General features: G+C 41.0%; 1 protein-coding gene and 2 long non-coding RNA genes across 3 annotated transcripts in view; 2 read left to right on the top strand and 1 right to left on the bottom strand.

Annotated features, from left to right (window-relative positions):
* The window catches only part of LOC309377880, a 977,944-nt gene that overhangs the window by 600,222 nt on the left and 356,390 nt on the right, over nt 1–21,332 (top strand). The gene's annotated exons all lie outside the window — the stretch shown is intronic.
* Nucleotides 1–21,332, bottom strand: part of LOC309377608 (uncharacterized protein) — a 276,504-nt gene that overhangs the window by 224,206 nt on the left and 30,966 nt on the right. The window lies entirely within an intron of this gene.
* On the top strand, nt 58–4,891 carry LOC309377271. Its single transcript, XR_014171498.1, has 2 exons — nt 58–169; nt 4,759–4,891. It is a non-coding gene; the product is annotated as an uncharacterized lncRNA (long non-coding RNA).

Genomic DNA, 21,332 nt, shown 5'->3' with positions numbered 1-21,332 from the left:
CTCAGCAGTGATGTGTCTGTGTGCTTGTTTATAATTAAATATTATTATACTAGCCTTCATCTGTGGTGATACCTGGGAAGGGCACACCATAAAACAGTTGCAGGGGACCTTTTTCAGGATAGAGATTGTATCCCCCTTCAGGGAAGCCCCCAAGAGCTGCATGACAGTGGTAGGTGGGGAGCAGAGGCAGAGGGGAGGGGAGGAAACAATGTGACTCTTTTCTTTGTACAGAGGGCACCATTCCAGCTACACAAAAGCAAATCTTTCTAAACCCACTTTCCATCTTTCAATCCACTTAAACAAGAAGAATTTTCAAAGTACAAGGAAACTTTCCAACTAGGCAAAAGCACTTGAGGGTGGTTTTTTTTACAGCTGGTGAGGGGGATGACATGGACAACATCTGGTGGATCTCAATTGATTTGTGGACTGGAAGTTTCCCATCCCTTTCATCAAATTCAGGGGTTATATCCAACATGAGTTGTATTTAGTAGCATAAATCCATTTAGTAGCATAAATCCACTTATTTCTGTTAAATAGTGGGTAGACATAGCAGACAACGCAGCGATTTGTAAGCTGGAACAGAACTGAACTGAAGGGTTCAGTCAGCCTGCTTATATAGAAATTCAAATTCAAATTCAAATTTATTTACGGCTATTAGCCCATAAAATATGTACAAACATAAAAGCACAGAAGCATAAAAAACCAATACATCTAACAACAGAAGGGGAACACCACGATGCAAGGGTGGGTCATTGAGCAGTGACAAATAACAGCTTGGGGCCCGGAAAGATCCAAGGGACGGTTCACAGAAAAAGGAGAACTGGAGACGAGATCCATCATGCACTCTCATCATAACTGTTTGATTAGTTTTTGTTGTTGTTGTTGTTTTCGGGTGGTTTTTGTGTGTGAGATAACCGCATTCAGGAATCTCGCGACCTGCAGAGTTACAGAAGGATCTGTATCCTGCAAAAGCAGTGCGGCATGTAACTCAACAGGCCTGCCAACCAAGCGCAATAAAGCAGGACCCAGGAATTTAGTCCTAGCTATGCTATGTAAGGGACAGTTGAACATTATATGTGGAAGAGATTCAACTGTTTTCCCGTCACACTCGCATAGCGGAGACACCAAACCCTTGGAAAATCTGTGGCTCAGCAGGTTCGATGGAAAAACATTGAACCTTGCACGAATAAATGCAAGTCGGTGTGGTACAGATGAAAGAGATGACATGTATGATGGAAGGCCAAGTGGTGGGGTTATTCCGTGATACCTGGGGGAGCAGATACCCCCACCCCTGGAGAGGTTGTGTTGATTTTCAATGTCTGCTAATCTTTGCTCGATAAGGCTTTTGGCTGAGCGTAGGTTCATCTTTAAGGAGTCCGCTGGGGAAATTCCGAAGCTCAGAAGTTTAGCATGGATTTTTCCTACCCACGGGTTAACAAAGTCATCCCGCCAGAGGCACTGAAAGAGGTAATGGTCGGGAAGCCTATGCCAACTGGACAGCCAATAGCCAAAGACTCGCTTCCAGATGACCGTCTCTAAAGATGCAATCCTTAACTCCAGATGAATGGCTGCGTTGCTCACACACATGGGGAGTTTCAGGAGGCGACGGAGAAACTGATTCTGCAATGTCCCCAGCGATGTTAAATTGGACCCTGGGGCCCAGAGCGGGGCAGCATAACAGAGGGTGGAAACCACTTTTGCGTGGTACACCTTCAATGCAGAAGGGATGTGGGAGGCTTATATAGAGCTCTAGTACAATGTCACTGTAACAATTTTCTAAAACTATCCAATCACTGAATGTCACTTTCGATCCCTTATTTGCATAACTATCTACAGTATCCCCCTGCTGGCCCAGGGTGAGAACTTCAGTGGGTCTGCTCTGAGTATGAAGTATTTTGATATCATTCCAATTATTAAAAACACCAGCACACAAAGACACAAAAAAATCTAAGCAGAGGATAAGGCTATAATACTACTTTCACATTTAAAAAATAACAACCCCTCCCCCCGTTGTTAGAATTTACCTTGATGCTGAGGATCTCCGCTCCTTCTCTCTTTAATAAAACTAATCATAAAAGGTCTTCCTGAATAGAAATGCTTTCAAGACACATTTAAAAAGTCAAAGAGAGGGGGCTTACTGGATTTCCCCCGCTGGGAAGTAGTTCCACAAGCCATGCAACACTGCACAAAAGGTTGTGTTATGGTGCTCACCAAATGGGTCTGATCTAAAGTAAGATTGGGTATGATTGTATATCTTTTTAAAATAGATAAGTTCATGTGTATGATGTGGGTCTTTAGGTGCTGCATGCTTAACAAGTTTGATTTTTACACATGTGCATTGCCTGTGCATGTACAATTTGTACGTTCGTAGACTTAGTTCACAAGTGAACTAAGAAGAGCAGGATCTCTTGGCATGATCCCAATCTCCCTTCCTCCATGAACACATGTCCAGTTACCACACGTTATCTTAAGAGCACAAACGTATCTCTTAACCTCAAGAATTAGCTTCAAATGATTAGCCCAGTCTTAAAATGTCATATTTTATTATTAGTTCAACCAACAATTGAACTAAATTAGATCACTAGGTTATGTTAACAATTGTTCAAGGCATATTTCACATGGCAGCTAGTTATTCCAAGATAAATTCTCAGGGGTAGGGACTATTGTTTCAATAAAAAAAATGGCACATGCCTTGTGTTAATACAGTCATTGCCAATCAGACCTCTGGAGAGTAAGTGCAGTGTTTATGCTGTTGCAATTGGGATAGCATTTTACAATTAACCTCTATAAGTTTATCTAGCATTATCTTGTGTCATGTTTACAGGTTTGCACTATACTCAAAAGAAGCAAACTGTCTATGCAAAGAGAGAAAAAGAGGTTGCTTTTGCACCTGCGCATCTTCTTTGTAATTGGCATCTTTTGTTCACTCACTTTTTGTGGAGCATCCAGACAGCATCATTGTTAGTCTATTACACCTGTTTTCTGTATAGTCTTCCTATCTATCCCTCCCACTGTCCAACTTGGACTGTTTTGGTGTGTGACAGTAATAAAGTGCAATTGCTTAAAAGAATTAAAAATGCTACAGTTCACACATATAGAAGAATAAAGTTGTGACCCATAGTTCAATCCATTTACCATTTCACATTTGGTTTCTAAGGGCTTGTGGCGATAACCCCGGATGTTTAACGGTCTATTGATCCCTGTGCCACCACTGTGCTCGTTTTCCCGCTGTCACCAACCTGTTAGAGTTTGGATTTGATATCCTGCCTTTCAATCCCTTTAAGGAGTCTCAAAGTGGCTAACATTCTCCTTTCCCTTCCTCCCCCACAACAAGCACTCTGTGAGGTGAGTGGGGCTGAGAGACTTCAAAGAAGTGTGACTGGCCCAAGGTCACCCAGCAGCTGCATGTGGAGCAGCTCTTAACCACTACACCACACTGGCTCTCGGGTAGACATTGAGTCCAGACAGTTGTTAAAATTGAACCAAATAAACAAGTTTATTTTATAAGCATTAACAAGTTTATGGTTTCTCAGATAATATTCTTGTTGGTTTCTTAACTTTAGTTTCTTTACCTATACCTTCCTAATACCTTCTGACTGATTATCTCAACTGTTTGACTGACTCCTCTTAACAGATTCTCTCACTTTCTCAAATCAGAGTAGCCCATAGACTTATCCTCTCTGTCTCTTCTCTAACTCCAGATTAACTTCTCAACCCCCCTAACTCTAACTCTAAATCCTCTCCTTGGGTTTCCATTGGTTAGTTATTTTATAATTAGTTAACCCTTTCCTTAAGAACCCAGTATGATGTCACACACCTAGGAAGGCAAATGCCACAGGGCTGTAGAGGCCATTGTCACTTTTTTAAAAAATGAAACAATATGAAAACATGCCCACCAGACATGTAAAAATGTACCTACGATATTTCTCCATGTTGCCCCCAACATTGAGAAGCAAATTTCTTCAGAATTAATATAACAATAAACTTCAAGCTCTTTACATTTTGCACCTGACAATGTTGTACCAAGCCAAATGTTTTGTAAAAGTTTGTTTTTAATGAAAACTTAAGTTTTGTGTGTGTTTTTATTTCCATGAGCATATATTATTTTGGTGTCACAAGGCAGCCCAATGCAGCTTGTCTCAACTCCCAGAACAGAGATAGGTTCTTCAAAGCCAGTTAGCAAGTTGTTCCCAAAGGCAACTTCAAATCTTCCTATTTTAGAGAGGGCACATGTCAATTCTTCATTAACATTTTCATTTTCATTATATTAATATAACCTAAAGAGGAATTCCCCCCTGCCCAAAATGTGATAATCAATTTGGATCTCATCTTCAGATGGAAGGTTTGTGTTAACTTTGCTTTTGCCACTTCACATGCAAATTGTAACCTTGAGACAGTGAACACGGCAAAAAGAAACAATTAAATAGTACTGGTGTTTAAAGAAATGGAGGTGGGGGAGTAGGGAAGATATCTTCTTACTGGCTTTGGAAATACCGGTAACTTCCTAAGCAGGACTGTTAGTAGCAGTCGTACTTTTTTTATATAGCTACTACTATTATTAGTGATAATGATAATGATATTTATTATGTCTACTTTGCTCTCCTGCCTAGCTACAGTGGCATTTTTTTTTCAAAATTCAACTATTTTTTTAGGGAAACATTTAACAGCCTGTTTAATAGACGCTATATTAGAATGTTCTGTCACACATCTGGGTGATGTATGTTTTATCAGTATAATGAGAATATGATTCCTTCATAGGTCTTTACTAAGAAGTGAGGAGGAGATGACAGGGCATTCTTGGACGCTGATAAGAAGGATTTCTGGGTGCATACATATGTATAAGTGGTTCGGTGTGGCAACACACCATTAGAGTATGCCACTCTGAAACAAAGATACCTCTATTACATTTATGTGATAAATATCTGCCTGGCTGGCTCAAACTATCAAAGGATTTGATTAAGGGATTGATTTGAATACAAACAGCATAATTGACCCTGGAGAAAAGATGAACTGATATGGACAACAAAGCTTTGTGAATAGGCTTGTAAGATTAGGAGGTATCTTGGGAAATGTCAGCCGTCATGATCTATTCTGTACTCATATCTTGGCTGGAACAAGGAATTTCTCTTTATTATGCCTTTGATGAAGCGTTTTCTGACCAGGAAACTTAACCAACAATTTTTATCTGTCTCTCACACACATGGTCACTCCCCTGAAGATACAAGCACATTTGTTTGGCTATGTTAAAAATGTAATTAGCCGGTGGAGGCTCCAATACATACATGGATCTTTGCGCAAAATGCGGACTTCCCTTGCAATTCAGTTTTATGAACAGTGTGCAAGTTGAAGTGTCTTGGAGTTCCGAAACACAGCAAATGTTTTAAGGAATGGGTCTTTCATCATCATGAAGAATAGACATTATATTCTGGGAACAATATGAGGCACACAGTAACAGTTTAATGTTAAAACCGTAAGAGGAGCACTGCTGATGGGAATGACTCATGGTATCAGTTGTCTCCACACTAATGCACAGAATATAGGAAACAAGCAAAATGAATTTGAGGTCTTAATACAGGATGACAAATATGATCTAACATTGAATTAGTGAAGCTTGGTGGGATGAGACTCATCGACGGAATGTAGAAATTGAGGGGTTAAAGCTGTTCAAAAGGAATAGACCAGTTGTTCCCAATCAGGGGTCCAGAATATCATGATGTTTATCTGCTATACCACAATGTTGAAAACCAGATATACCTAAAATCCTTTGCTTATTAGGGGCTACCCCACATTTTCTTTTTAAAAAAATGCTTTGCAGAAGTAACTCCCATAGGGTTATCAAAATTTTCAAAAGTAAGGGGGTCCGTGGATTGGCTTTTAATAAATAGGGGGTCCTCAGTAATTAGCTAATTGGGAACCACTGGAATAGACCAAACAGGAAGAGGGGAGGAGTAGCATTATATATAAAGGCATGTACACTTTTGAAGAGATCCATGACTTGTGACATGGAAAGCAGATTGAGAGTATATGGGTAAACACTGTAGAAGAGGGAAACAAAACTGACTTTTAATGTGAGTGTCTGCTATAGATCTATAAATCAGACTGAAGACTTGGATGATGCCTTCCTACAGCAGATTACCAAACATTCAAAAATGAGAGACAGAGTAGTCACGGGAGACTTCAACCACCCCATTATCTTTTGGAACTGAAACTCTGCCAAGACTGTAAAGTCCAACAGATGTGCACAGGAGGGCAACCAAGATTATCAAGAGTTTGGAAACCAAGCCTTATGAGGAACAGTTGTAGGAGTTGGGTATGTTTAGCCTGGAAAAAGAAGAGACTAAGAAGAGATAACATAGCCACCTTCAAATATCTAAAGGGCTGTCACATTGAAGATGGAGCAAGCATAATAATAATAATAATAATAATAATAATAATAATAATAATAATAATAATAATTTTATTTGCATCCCGCCCTCCCCAGCCAAAGCTGGGTTCAGAGCGGCTAACAACAGGTAAAAATAGCATAGTGTACATAAAATAACACCATCAGTTAATTAAAATACATTCTAGAATCAATTTGAAGACAGGAGACTGGCGTGCTCTGATCCATGGGGTCACAAAGAGCCAGACACGACTAAATGACTAACAACAACAAGAATCAATTCAGAATCAAATTAATGGCAACCATTGGGTTAGAGTTCTTTGAAGATTAAAGAAGGAGAGAGGGGGTCAGACTGTGCCTTGGCCACAGGCCTGGTGGAACAGCTCTGTCTTGCAGGAAAAATGTCAAGTCCCGCAGGGCCCTAGTCTCTTGTGAAAGAGCATTCCACCAGATTAGGGCCACGGCTGAAAAAGCCCTGAATCTGGTCGAGGCCAGTCTAACCTCCCTGTGGCCCGGGATCTCCAAGATGTTTTTATTTGAAGACTGCAAGGTCCTCCGTGGGACATACTAGGAGAGGCGGCCCCGTAGGTACAAGGGTCCTAGGCAGAATGGGGCTTTAAAGGTTAAACCCAGCACCTTAAACCTGATCCTGTACTCCACCGGGAGCCAGTGCAGCTGGTATAGCACTGGGTGAATGTGATCCTGTGGCGAGGACCCCGTAAGGAGTCTTGCTGCGCCATTCTGCACCCGCTGGAGTTTCTGGGTCAGTCAATGTAACATAGAGCGAGTTACAATAATCAAGCCTGGAGGTGACAGTCACGTGGATCACAGTGGCTAGGTTAGGACGAGAGAGGTAAGGAGCCAACTCCTTAGCTTGACAGAGTTAAAAAAATGCTGCCTTTGTTATAGCTGCAACCTGCACCTCCATAAAAAGGGAGGTGTCAAAGATTACACCCAAACTCTTAATGCGCCCCCACAAGAGATGGGAGTTGGCCACCCAATCCCATGTCGTCCCAACCCAGCCAAAGGACCTCTGTCTTTGAAGGATTTAACTTCAACCAGCTCCCACATAACCATTCAACCACAGCTTCCAAACTTCTGATCAGTGTGTCTGGAGCCAAGTAAGGATGGCAGTCCACCAACTGATGGCAACCCAAACCAAAGCTCCGGACAAACTGGGTGAGGGGGCACATAAAGACGTTGGAAAGCATCAGGGAGAGTATTGCGTCCTGTGGCACTCCACACACCATGGAGTGGCGCGGCGACAGTTCCCCCCTCAAGCGCTACCTTCTGTCCCCGACCAGAGAGAAACAACCGCAGCCATTGAAGAACTGTGCCCTGGATCCCCACGGTGGCGAGGCAGTGGTCCAGAAGTTTGTGATCGACCATGTCGAAGGCTGCTGACAGGTCTAAAAGAATCAGGAGCCCCAACCTGCCTCGATCCAGCTGCCTGCAGAGATTGTCTGTTAGAGCGAACAGAGGCATCTTGGTCCCATGACCAGAGCGGAAGCCGGACTGGAAGGGATCCAGAGCCGATGTTTCATCCAGAAATCCACCAAGTTATTCAGCAACTGCTCTCTCAATCACCTTACCCAGGAACATTAACCAATGGATTCAAGTCAGATAAAATGGAGAGTCTGACTATCGGGAAGAATTTTCTGACAATAAGAGCTGCTCAGCTGTGGAACAGAAAGTGAGACTTATTGGAGGCTTTTAAGCAGAGATTGAATGGTCACCTGTAATGAATGCCTTAGCTGAGATTCCTGCATAGAAGGGGTTTGGACTAGATGACCCCCAGAGTAGCTTTCAACTCTAAAATACTCGGAGGCTATGATTTCCCCCATCTGCTCCTTGTTTTCCACAGGTTACAAGAAAGTTGCAACAATAATCTCAACTTACATTTATACATATGATTCATTCTCACTGTTAATATTCTTGAATGTTTCCCTGCGCTGGTTTCAGAATGACTTTGTCTTTGCAAGACAGAGACAAATAGTAGATGTTCATAGAATCATAATATTGTAGAATTGTAGAATTGGAAGGGGCCCCAAGTGTCATCTATGCAGGTATCTCAACTAAAGCTTTCATGACAGATTGCTATCTAACCTCTGCTTAGAAACCTCCTATGAAGGAGACTCCACCACCTCCAGGATTTTCCTTTTCATATTAGATTCAGGTATCATTAGCAAAATTAATAAAATCAGGAAAATTTTAAACTGATGTAAAACAGAAGAATACAGAATGCTAAAATTCTGCATTGTTTTTGACCTGCAACATATAGTAGCTAGGTAAAAAAATGAAGCAACACATATGTGTACACCAGCTTGCTAAACAATTGTGTTCTGTAGCACTTAGTGATCACCTAATAAAGACATTCTCTCATTTTCTAAGTGGTGAGTGGGAGTGGTAATGAGCCGTGTCCATGGCATTGATAATAATAGATAGCACAAAGGAGGATTGTAGGAGTATCTCTTAAAAAGACACATATAAAGCAATTTAAGAACAGAAATTACAGCATATGAAGGAAACTACTTTATTAATACATGATGGGGCACTGTGATCATTCCATAATGTAATGCCATAGTCTGGAGGGAGTCCTAGGCAGGTCTTAAATGCCATGCAGACTAACAGTGTTACTTGGTAGTACCAGGCTGGGAACAAGCACCCTAATTAAGGATGGGAAACCTGTGGCTCCCCAGACGTTGGACTCCAACTCCCATCAGTCCCAACCACCATGGCAAGGGATTATGGGATTTGTTGTCGAACCACATCTGGAGGACCACAGTTTCTCCACCCCTGCTTTAAAAACTTGCATTTTTTAGGTTCATTTCAGAGCTAGAGGTTCTGCCTCATGGTTACTTAGTTTTTTACAGGTTTTGCTGTGACATGGTCTCCTGAGTTCAGAAACTCCAAACTACTGCTAGCAAGCTTTGAGAATCTATGAAGCCCTATGGGGGGGGGGGGGAGGATTGTTCAGAAGACTGAAATCTTCTTCCACATGAAGAAAAAAATGGAAAGTAAAAGAATAAGACAATGGCCATTCATCATGTTGGGAAATCTTGAACTGTGTGCTTGTTGAAGCTGGCCACAGAGGCCAGAAGGGGGGCAGGGCTAGCGGAGAGCATCCTGGGGGGGTGCCTCCCACAGTGAGCAGCGAGTGTCCCGGGGGGCGGCGGCACGGCGATGTCACCCCCCCCCCCCTGGGATGACACCCGGGGTGAACACCCCTCACTCCCCCTTCCTCTGCCACTGGCTGGCCAAAAACACTTTTACTCATACTATGCAAGATATTCAAAACAGATAATCTACTACAGTACTATTCGTGAAATCACAAATCAGCTTTATGGAATTTTGTTATGCAACAAAGATGTAAGCTATAGTAAATCAGTGCCTCCCATCTCCAATAAAATATTTCACCCAAGGTATTTTTATTGCATTTTTTGAAACTCAGATGCTAGCAAGGCAATGTGGAGTGGAGCACCAGTAGATCTTTTAATCTAATGAAAATGCATGAAACCCAATTTATTTTGAATTATCGCTATAAGGAGCATCTAAGTGTGTTCCTTTGTTTGTTCACTGCATTTCATTTAAAATAAATTGCCATTTAAAAGCCTATTATCTGTTTCACACCTGGAAACAGTCTTCCCTTGTGCTACAAACACAGAACATCTTAATGCAAAACCATCTGTGGCTGATTATTACAAGTTTTAAAATAGCACACGATTCCGATTGCTTAACAGTTAGTTGTAAAGTAAAATAGACCCCATCCCCCGAAAAAAAATATGCTTTAAGAAAGTTGAACATGTTGGTCCTTGTTTATCACCCAGTTTAAAAAACAACAATTCAAACACACCTTCAAATATTTACACAGTGCTGATGATGATTAACACCTATTATTTTTTGTTTGACAAAAGATACCGACTAATTGCTGATTTCTGCTTTGACTGCTTCCTCTCCCTGCAACAGGCATCTAGCTTAGATTGCAGGCTGCAGGGTGCTTACTAAAATTTCTTCACCACTGTAATAATCTGAGGTCAGGTTCTGATGTTATTTCCTGTCCTACTTAAAAATGTGTGAAAGGGAGTGCCCAGCAAATTGATATACAAATGGCAGTGTGGCAACATTATGGGATACACTGGTACAGACATCATTCTCTGCTATTTGCTACTATACCTCGGACTGGCCCCTTGGTATCCACTCCTTGCATAAGCTCATCAGAGGCCATTTCCCAGCATTTCCACCTTGTGTTCATTTTGAGAATGTGAGTAACACCACTGAGTTCCAAACTACCTGCACATGAATGTGTCTGGTTCTCCTGGTGCTTTGAGGGGTACTCATAATCTGATTGGAGTAATGGCACCCAGGGATAGTTGATTGTCCCCCTTGATATTTTAAGATGGGGAAATGGTGGAGAACCTAAATGTAAGCAAAAATCCCAGCAGATCCATTTAATGGCTGTGGTCTTTACAGACAGTGACTGCATGCTTCTGAATGCCAGCAGCTCCAGATTTAGGATGGTGTGGGCAGTCCCCCTGCACAGGACCCCAAGCTGAGGGGGGTGCAATATGATAAGAATAACAACAACCATCTATATTGATATGGGTACCTACTCAATTATTGTGAAAATAAGAAATGGGGAGGGGATTTTATTAGTGCTCAGGGTACCATGTTACCAAAATCTGCGCCAATGCTAGTTGCTGGAAAGTTCAGGAGGGAAGAATGTTCTTGTGCTCAGGTTTTCCTTAAGGGTTTTACCACAGAAATCTGTTTGGCCGCTGTGAAAACAGGATGCTGGATTAGGTGGGCTATTGGTCTGATCCAGCAGGCATTTCCTAGGTTCATATGGCTCTGCTGTGTAACATGTACTCTGACCAATTCTACATGAGGCCAAATACCCATAAAGCTTAGTTAGAGTGACCACAGATCTTGGTGCTATTTCCCCTCTTACAAATTGGCCTCTGGTACTGTATCTGGTACTGATACAGGGATGTGGGTGGTGCTGTGGGTTAAACCACAGAGCCTAGGACTTGCCGATGAAAAGGTTGGCAGTTCGAATCCCTGCGATGGGGTGAGCTCCCGTTAGTCAGTCCCTGCTCCTGCCAACCTAGCAGTTCGAAAGCACATCAAAGTGCAAGTAGATAAATAGGTACCACTCCGGCGGGAAGGTAAATGGCGTTTAAGCAGCTTAGTCATGCTGGCCACATGACCCGGAAGCTGTACGTCGGCTCCCTCAGTAAAGCGAGATGAGCGCCGCAACCCCAGAGTTGGCCACGACTGGACCTAATGGTCAGGGGTCCCTTTACCTTTACTGGATTTGCATTAATGCTACTCTGTGGACATAGAAGGGATGGAGAAAATGAAAAGGGATGAATTTGTGAATATACGTTTTCCCATCCTGTTTCTACAGCTATGGTCTTAAAATATAATTTATCTGTTGCCAATTGTCATTTTTTATGGAGAAAGAAAGAATCAAAGCTGTGCTTCTTGGGGTGCTTGAAAATAGGAGATGAGATATATTTCAGAGCACAAAAATGGTAAAATCTGAATGTGGATAATGTAGTTTTTAAAATTTATTTACAGAATTTTCAACTATGTTTTATTTGTTGGTATCATGCATTATAACCTGATTTTCCACTCAAATTTGGGTCCATGAGCTGGCTAACAACTTGATGGTTTCATAAAAACTCACATTTAGGCACCACAAAAATGTCCCTCTGGAACCAACGCTAACAGAAACCTACAATGCAGAAATTAAAACTAAATTCCCAAACACCAAACATTATAGTGATGTGAATAGTGTCACATTGCCTGATATCAGCCTTTATTGTCAGTGGTAACTCGTGAGGCTTCTAGTAGTCAATATAAGAAAACAGAAAGGAAACCAAATACTATTCCCGTAGCAAAATATCCTTTGCCAATTCCAGTTGCACAGTCCTCCTTGATTTATATTGTTCCTCCATCTTGACCTTTCAATAGCTGTTCAGCACGGAGGCCCATCACACACTCATTCGTTCCTGATTGACACTCAGCAGGTGATCCTTTTCTCATCCAGAAAGCAGCAAAGCCATTCAGTTCTCTTCCTTGATGCTGCACCGCAAGGCATCAGTCAAAGTCAGCAGTAGGTCGCAATTGACATCAGCTGTAGCTCATTACTGGGAAACAAGATTGTCATGCTGTTCAAAATAGAGTGATCCATGATTGGAAGCTTGGCAGTGATCAGTGAGACAATTTTATTATCACGTTCATACTAAGTAAATGAGGCAGTATGAATCTGTGCTATATAGCTCCCTGGGCTACACAGCACAGATTCCTTGGCATGGGATGGATAAGCTTCAGGGACTTTGATAACACAGTTTTTTTCGCAGGAGGCTCAAGTGGGTTATAAATGATCATATGTTTGGGTAAATGGAGACTGAATCTAATCTATATGCAATACCGAACATCTCTCACATATTTAAAATTAAGGAAACGGTGCCTACCATATCCAAAATTCCTCCAAAAGTGTTATCTGTATCTGTGAAAAACATATCAAATGATAAACAATGTTAGTTAGATGTCTTGAAATCAGCTTAAATGACTTAAGTCCACTTAAGGCCAGTCATATCATGTCTCTACATATTCAGTGAATGTATTGGAAAGCACTTCAGAAAAGGATTATTCGAAATGAAGGACTTGCAATGAATTCAATCATGTCATTGAAAACCATTTATTTGATTATACAGATACTTGGGGTGACATTCAGGCCATACAAATAAATGAGATTGTACTTTCCCTTTAGGAGAAAGTCCAGTGATAGACTGTGTGATATGTTCTCTGCAACTAAAGATTGTTTAACCTTCTTTGGGAAACTTGGGGAAATTTCACAGATTATCATCTACTGCCTGGAGATTGATAGACTGTCTGAATGATATCTAGGTGCTCCCAGACTGATTTTCAGACACATTGTCCTTTCAGATGTAATCCTGCCACGTAAATTGCACACACAAACATTTAAGACTGCATCTCTTGGCTATAAATAAGGTCAACAATCCTATGCACACTTACTTGGGGGTGAGATCATTGGCCTCAGAGGGATTTGGGCTGCAATCTTAACCCCTGGCAGGGAGTGGCAGGCTTTATGAAGTGGTACATCTGGCATAGTACTGCCACTCACGCCATCCTGGGCAGAACGTAGGAGGCTGTGCCATCTCCCAAGATGGTGCATTGAGGAGGCTTGTTTCACATGACAGTAGTAGGGGCAACTCAAGATCCTGCAGATCCTGTGCTAGCCCCACCCCAAAATGCCCCATGCTGCCAGCATGGGTGACACTAGCAGCAGCTTTCCTCCTGCCACTTGAGTGGGTACATTGGAGGATTCCTTGCCAGCAGGACTATACTGCCGATGGAAAATGGGGAGCTCCTCCTGCTAATGGGCAGTGCTGGTCAGGGGGACACTTTCATTCCATCCAAACTCCCATCCAGCCTGGTGAATTGTTGGGTGGGGGTGTTGGGTTGCTCTGTTATCACCAGGCAGATAAGCATGAAACCAGGCTGTGAGATCAATTAACAAATAAAACATCTATTCCTGAAGAGGAAAACGGTGGATCCTGGGGATTGACTGGAAAGAATTTCTGCTCATGCACGGATGTGTGTATCTTAATTCCTGCTGATTTCCACACCTCACCTTCCACCACAAGAGAACAAGATAGCGAGATCTGTGCTTCATCCATTTCTATTTCAGCTGATCCCTGAAGAGCAGCTGTTGAGGCAAGCTCAGGAGATTGCAGATGGAGGAAGGAGGCAAGAAAGCCCAAGTGTGCAAGCAGAATGGTAATTTGGATCCAAATCATAGTATTAAATATTCGCAGTGCTTTGATGTTACTGATTATAGGGATATATGTTACTTTAAAATGGGAAGAAGTAATAAAATTGGGCAAAGCAGCTCAAAATGAAGATGGGTTTCAATGTCTAATACGATGAGGCCATTTTTAAACATATAATGCTTAGCACCCTGTTCTCCTGTTGCACTGTTAAGTCACAAATCATCCACACTTTTTATTTTAGTCCAGTGGCACAATAATCGTGGTTAAAGAGATGTAAGTGCAGTCTGTCCAACTGAGGAGCAATTTATGCAAGCAGGAATCTCCCATTTGAGGTCACGACAACATTCTTCTGAAATCATAAATGGGTTTTTTACAATCCTGTCCTAAAATGGTGGCAGCCCATAAGTGCATGGAGCAAGTATACGAAAAGCTATAACTCATGTAACATTATAAAGCACATTGTTAGGGAAAACAGTACTGTAGACACCTATGCCAGGGAAAGTGTTTGGTATTAATCTTCCAGTAGCTGAAAATGGGAAATGCATTACATGCTGAGAAATATTCTGATGAAAGATTTCCACGGAAACATTGAAATATTTATTTATCTGCCAAATGCCTCTTTGGAGTAATTGTCCATCTAGCACAGTGTTGTTATCTCTGACCAAGCAGCAACTCTTCAAGGTCACAGGTTTTTGCCATCAGCTGCTTGGTGCTCGATCCTTTTATCTGGAGATACCAGGGACTGACAAGTGCCAGAGCACACGGAAACGCCATTTACCTTCCCGCCACAGTGGTATCGATTTATCTACTCGCACTGGTGTGCTTTCAAACTGCTAGGTTGGCAGGAGCTGGGACAGAGCAAGGGAAGCTCACCCCATTGTGGGGATTCAAACCACTGACCTTATGATCAGCAAGCCCAAGAGGCTCAGTGGTTTAGACCATAGTGCCACCTGCTTCCCTACGTACCGTGCTCCAGAAGCAGTTTCATCATGCTGGCCGCATGACCTGGAAAAGCTGTCTGTGGACAAACGCTGGCTCCCTCAGCCTGAATGTGGAGATGAGTGCTGCACCCCATAGTTGAATTCGACTGGACTTAACCGCCCAGGGGTCCTTTACCTTTACCTGTTGGGGATTGAACTTGGAACCTTATGCACACAAGGAATGGGTTCCACCATTGAATTATGACACAAAATCAAGAAGGTACTTGTTATTCTTTGCGCAGCCCCCCTCCCCCAAGTTGGAGTGATTTAGCATCCTTCCTTGGAGTCTGAGCCTTCGTATTGGCTCTGTGCTATGAAAGTTGTGACAGTGCATATAAATCGCAGCTCATTGCTATGGCCACAAGCTGGGATCTGAAGCAAAACATTTTGAGTAAGATGCATAGTTGTTGGGCAAGTACTCCTCATATCAGTTTACAACCAGAATAAGGGAAGAAGAAGAAAACCGACCGCCCACTCTAGTTCTCTGGAGAAAGAGTGACATCTTGTGGATTGATCATACGGATTTCCCATCTGGAAAACTGAATTCCTATCTCCACTCCCCTGCTCCTTCTGTTAAAAAGCTGGCAGTCTGCATTCATGTGGCATCTGCTGCCATTTGTTTAGAGCAACTCCTGATTTGACAGAAGGATTAAAAGATGGGCAACAGGATTTATTATGCCATGGGCACACAAAAGAAACTTTGTTTCCAGGCTCATTTAGTTGGAAGGTAGCATTTTAACTCAAGTTTTCAAGTTTGTAAGTTTATTGTTCTACCCAAAAGCCATGACATGCTTGTATTAGGCAACAGTATTAATAAAATAATATGGAACATATATCTATAATATTAAAAAATCCATAATATAAAAGACTTTGCCAAGTTCCTGAGTATTAAACACAGTTTCCCTTGTGCATCCAATTCTTCTTCTTTTTTCCTTTTAAAAAATTCAGTTTTGCATTTTAACTGAAAATTGACTGATTATTTATTTCATATCACAGAATCTTAGAGTTGGGAGGGACTCTAAAGGTCATCTAGTCCAGCCCCTTGCAATGCAGGAATCTCAGCTAATGTATCCATGACAGATGGCCATCCAACCTCTGCTTAAAAACCTCCAAGAAAGGCTAGTCCACCACCTCTCGTGGGAGTCTGTTCCACTGCTGAACAGCTCTTACTGTCAGAAAGTTTTCCTGAATGTTTAGTGGGAATCTCCTTTCTCGCAACTTAAAGCCATTGGTTCGAGTCCTACTCTCCAGAGCAGGAGAAAACAAACTTGTTCCCTCCTCCATGTAACAGCCCTTAATATATTTGAAGATGGCTATCATCTCTCCTCTCAGTCTCCCCTTTTCTGGGCTAAACATACCAGCCCCTTCAAGCGCTCCTCATAAGGCTTACTTTTCAGACCCTTGATCATCTTGGTTGGCCTCCTCTGCACACATTCCAGCTTGTCAAAATCCTTCTTAAATTGTGGTGCCCAGAATCCTAAATGACTTTAGGATTGCAGCCTTAAATATTTTAAACACATTGCTGATGATTTACCTTTAGTTATCATCTTCATTCTTTATATATTTATCCTGTATATGTGCATCATCAATTCTATACCATGAGAATAGAGTACTGCATCAGAATTCCATGCCTGGGTCTACATGGATGAGGAATTTTGCCCTTCTAGAAGTTATTATGAGTTTTCTTTTCTTCTATCTAATAGACTCTTCCCTCTATCATTAAATGGTTTTCTTGTTAATATAGCACCTACAAGAATGCACTTGTTGAGATGGGAACTTTAAATGTGAATGAATGTGAAAGGTAGTCAGAACCCTATAATCTACTAATCTTCTAAAGTGGTAATTCATCAACAGTGCTTTCTGTTTAGAAAGATTATAAATCAGATGGCTTCACAGACTCATTACCTTTGACAGAGCTGGCTTGTTAGTGTTTTCAATCTCTTAAAAACAAATTATGAGAAATAACATGCAGGCACTCTTATCTGTTTCAGAAGCACATTGTGTACGACTTCCAACAAATGCAATCTATAAATGCTCCATATTTTTTTGTCCAAATGATATAGTTCTTTATAGATTTGTAAACATTTATTGATACATATTAATTATTACATTTATATTCCACCTTTCCTCCAAGGAGCTCAAGGTGACATACGTGGTTTTCCTCCTCTCCATTTTATCTTCAAAACAGCCCTGGGAGACAATTTAGGCTTAAAGATAGTGACTGGCCCAAGGTCACCCAATGAGAGCTTCATAGCTGTGTGAGATTAGGACTAAGACTAATCTCTTAGTCTGGAACCCAGGTCCCAGGTCTTAGTCCAGCCACTGTGATATACTTGTAGATATTATTATCTTTCTCATGTACATCCATTAACAATGATCATACTTACATAGTAAGGGATTTGTGATCATGTTCAGATGAGCATTTTTATCACATTGTACAATGGCTCCCTTACAGAACTGAGTTGTTTGAATAAATTCATTCTCTGTTGTCTCCTGATGCATCCATGTTTTCAAGAAGCAAATGTTTTGTCACTATGCTCTTGGGAGATGATGTTTAACTTCCCCAGAGTCCACTTTCTAATGATCAACTGGCATCTTCAGTTATAAACAAACCTTTTGTCTATTTTAGGGTTTGTGGGTTCATTAATCATATATCTATATGATGCAATCCTGTGTACACTTACATGGAAGTTAATCTCATTGAACTCTATGGGACTTGAAATAGATCCAAGAACAATCTCAGACCATAACCCAGTATGGGTCAAGTTTAAACAAGAAGAGGAAACGATAAAAAGATGGCGACTTAATGAAAGTGTGTTAAATGATGAAAGGCCGAACAAACCTTAAATGAATACTTTAATTTAAACCAAGGAATAGATATCAAAACGGTCTGGGATATAAGTAAAGTGGTCCTAAGAGGTCTCTTTATTCAACAAAATGCTTACCCAAAAAAAAGAAAAAGAAAAGAAAAAAATGGAAATATGAGAAGAAATTAAAAAGAATGGAAATAAATTATTCCAAAAACCAGATGATGAATCAATCAAACTAAATATAAAAATATTGCAGATACAATTCTTGAGGATAATTAACAAAGAAATTGAATGAAGATAAAATGGTTAAAACATAGAAGTTTCGAGCATGCGAATAAACCAGGCAGATTATTGACCTGGCAACTAAAAAAGAAGCAAGAGGTCGCAGCGGCCATGGTTAAGTGGTCCCAGGATTTTGGATACACGATAACCTTGAAACCTTGGGAAACTTTGTGGAAGATAAACTGGAAATTTACTTCTTGTTATACTCTGAGAGAGAACTTCCTAAAAATGCAACCTCGGTGTATCTATCCCCGTGGAAACTCTCTAAAATGTATCAAAATATCAAGCAATTGTTGGCGATGTAAGGAAAAACCAGGTACCCTGTACCACATGTGGTGGCAGTGTAAGGAAATTGAGACATTCTGGGAGGAGATTCACTCAGAGTTGGAAAAAATGTTAAAAGTTCCCTTAAAAAACACACCAGAAGCCTTCCTTTTGGGAATTACAGACCTGGATATTCCCCAAAAAGCAAAATATATTATATGCCACGGTGGCTGCGAGAGTTCTTATAGCAGCAAATTGGCAGAGTGATAAAATACCCTCTAGGAAAGAATGGATTTCAAAATTAGTGGAATATGCGGAATTAGATAAAAGGTAAAGGTACCCCTGCCCATACGGGCCAGTCTTGACAGACTCTGGGGTTGTGCGCCCATCTCACTTAAGAGGCCAGGGGCCAGCGCTGTCCGGAGACACTTCCGGGTCACGTGGCCAGCGTGACATCGCTGCTCTGGCGGGCCAGAGCCGCACACGGAAACGCCGTTTACCTTCCCGCTGGTAAGCGGTCCCTATTTATCTACTTGCACCCGGGGGTGCTTTCGAACTGCTAGGTTGGCAGGCGCTGGGACCGAGCAGCGGGAGCGCACCCCGCCGCAGGGATTCGAACCGCCGACCTTTCGATCGGCAAGTCCTAGGCGCTGAGGCTTTAACCCACAGCGCCACCTGCGTCCCACACGCCACCTGCGTCCCACTCGGAATTAGATAGCCTGTCTGAAAAAATAAAGAACAAATCGAAACAAGTATTTATTTCAAAATGGGAAACCTTTAAAATATATCTGAAAAATAATTATCCCAGTTCAAATTCTGTCAAATTCTGTTGAGTAACTTTAGTAGCAGTTCTAAGTTTGCAGTGAAAGATAAGATAGTTCAATCATATCTAAATTTTGATAAAATGTATTGTGTAATGTAAATTAATGAAAATTTGAAGTAAGGAGTTGGCTCTATATTAATAAGACCATTTTCAGTGTGTTATTTTGTGTTTAACATAGTGCTTACGATTTTTCTTTTTGATGTAGATGTTGTTGTTGTTGTTGAGGTTGTTGTATTTTTCTTTTATGTTTTTGGGATGATGTATGTGTATTCTGGTTGAATAATAAAAAAAAAAAGAATTCTATGGGATTTATTTTTGAGCAAAGCCATTGCATGATGATCAAATTATTATTTAAACCCAAATATGTAAAATGTTGGTGTGTGTTTTAATCTGTTCTAAAGTTATCACAGTTTTAAATTTTTAAATGTTTAAAATAGCTGTTTTAAACAATGAAATTTCCTGACAAGTTTTCAAAAATTCCCTTGAAGTAGGCAATAATTGCTGGTAAACCAGTGTTTGCCTAAATTAGGACACACCTAATCTTATGCTGAAGCATGTACTTTAGAAACTAAATGTTAAAAATGCCCTGTAAAGCATCATTGCCCTTCCCAATACCCTTCCCAATGGTATGTGATATCTTGGAACTAAATCATGCATGCCTTGGTAATGGGAGCCATCCTTCACCATATGATTAATTCTGCTAAATCATCATATCCTCCCTAGATTTGTTGTCGTTGGGTACCTTTCTTGTGGGTTGAGCTACAATGGAGGATAAACTAAGTAACTGAAGAATTAAATATAATGAAAATACAAAATATCATATATATTTTGAAAATCTTGGCTGCCAGCAGGCCCTCTGTTGTCATATATACCGTCACTGACCAACACTGCCCTTATTCAAATAAGAACAAAAAGAGTGAATAGAAGTAAGACAGACCTTAAAGAAATCTGGAATAAACAAGTATAATGAATAATAATAATAATTGCAGTCACAGACTGGCTCATATGTGCTTTCAACTACTGAATGTGTGAAGCTCAGGGGTGGGTCAGGCACACCCAGTGCTTGCATTCTTACTCCCACTCTTCATCAAAAGTCCTCACACATTTTCTTTTGAACACATGAACGGGGCTTATTTCTTTGACCTTATGAATTCTATGCTAACAAATATTTCAGGGTGTAATTGGTGCGTAAGGCTAGAGAACTGGAGTTTAGTTTACATATCTGACAATACTTCTTAAGGATTCAGTAGCAATTATGGGCATGTGATAAGGGCTTTATGGGATCTAATTATGTCAGCAGAGGTCCTTTGCTTGTTGTTTTCCCGTTAGGTTCAGAAGTGGTGTTTCACACAGAGAGACAGACAGACACTAGATATAGATTTTAGCACTTTTTTTTCACTTTCGAAGTGCCAAAATATGCTGAATTCAGAATAAGAATTCCAACTGCAGTGATAGCAGATCCCAATGAAGCAATAAAAATACAAATAGAGCAATAAAACATGAAAAGATGGATGTCCTATTAAAACCAATAAAAAGACAGATTAAAAAGAGAAAGTTCAATATGCAGATAAAAAAATAAGACATTTTCGGCTCCCGAAAAAAAGTTGAACTTTCTTTTCCAGATCCATAAATCGTGGTGTTATAGATTCTCTCCCACTTTCCTCAGGTTTGCAGAGTGTAGGGACTCTGCTCTGGATTTGGGTAGGGTTGACTTCATAGCCTTTTCTTCTCCACAAGGTGAAGTTATACCACAAAGTGGCAGGTATGGATTTTCTCTCAGGGTGGACTCCTAAAGTATTTCTCACAAATGACTATTTCCACAAGGCATATACAGAGGTACCTCTGGTTACGAACTTAATTCGTTCCGGAGGTCCGTTCTTAATCTGAAACCGTTCTTAACCTGACATACCACTTTAGCTTATGGGGCCTCCCGCTGCTGCTGCCACCACTGCACAATTTCTGTTCTTATCCTGAGGTAAAGTTCTTAAC

The sequence above is a fragment of the Podarcis melisellensis genome (assembly GCF_964234715.1).
Source record: "Podarcis melisellensis genome assembly, chromosome: 9".
NCBI lineage: Eukaryota > Metazoa > Chordata > Lepidosauria > Squamata > Lacertidae > Podarcis > Podarcis melisellensis.
This window is presented reverse-complemented; position numbering and strand designations above follow the sequence as displayed.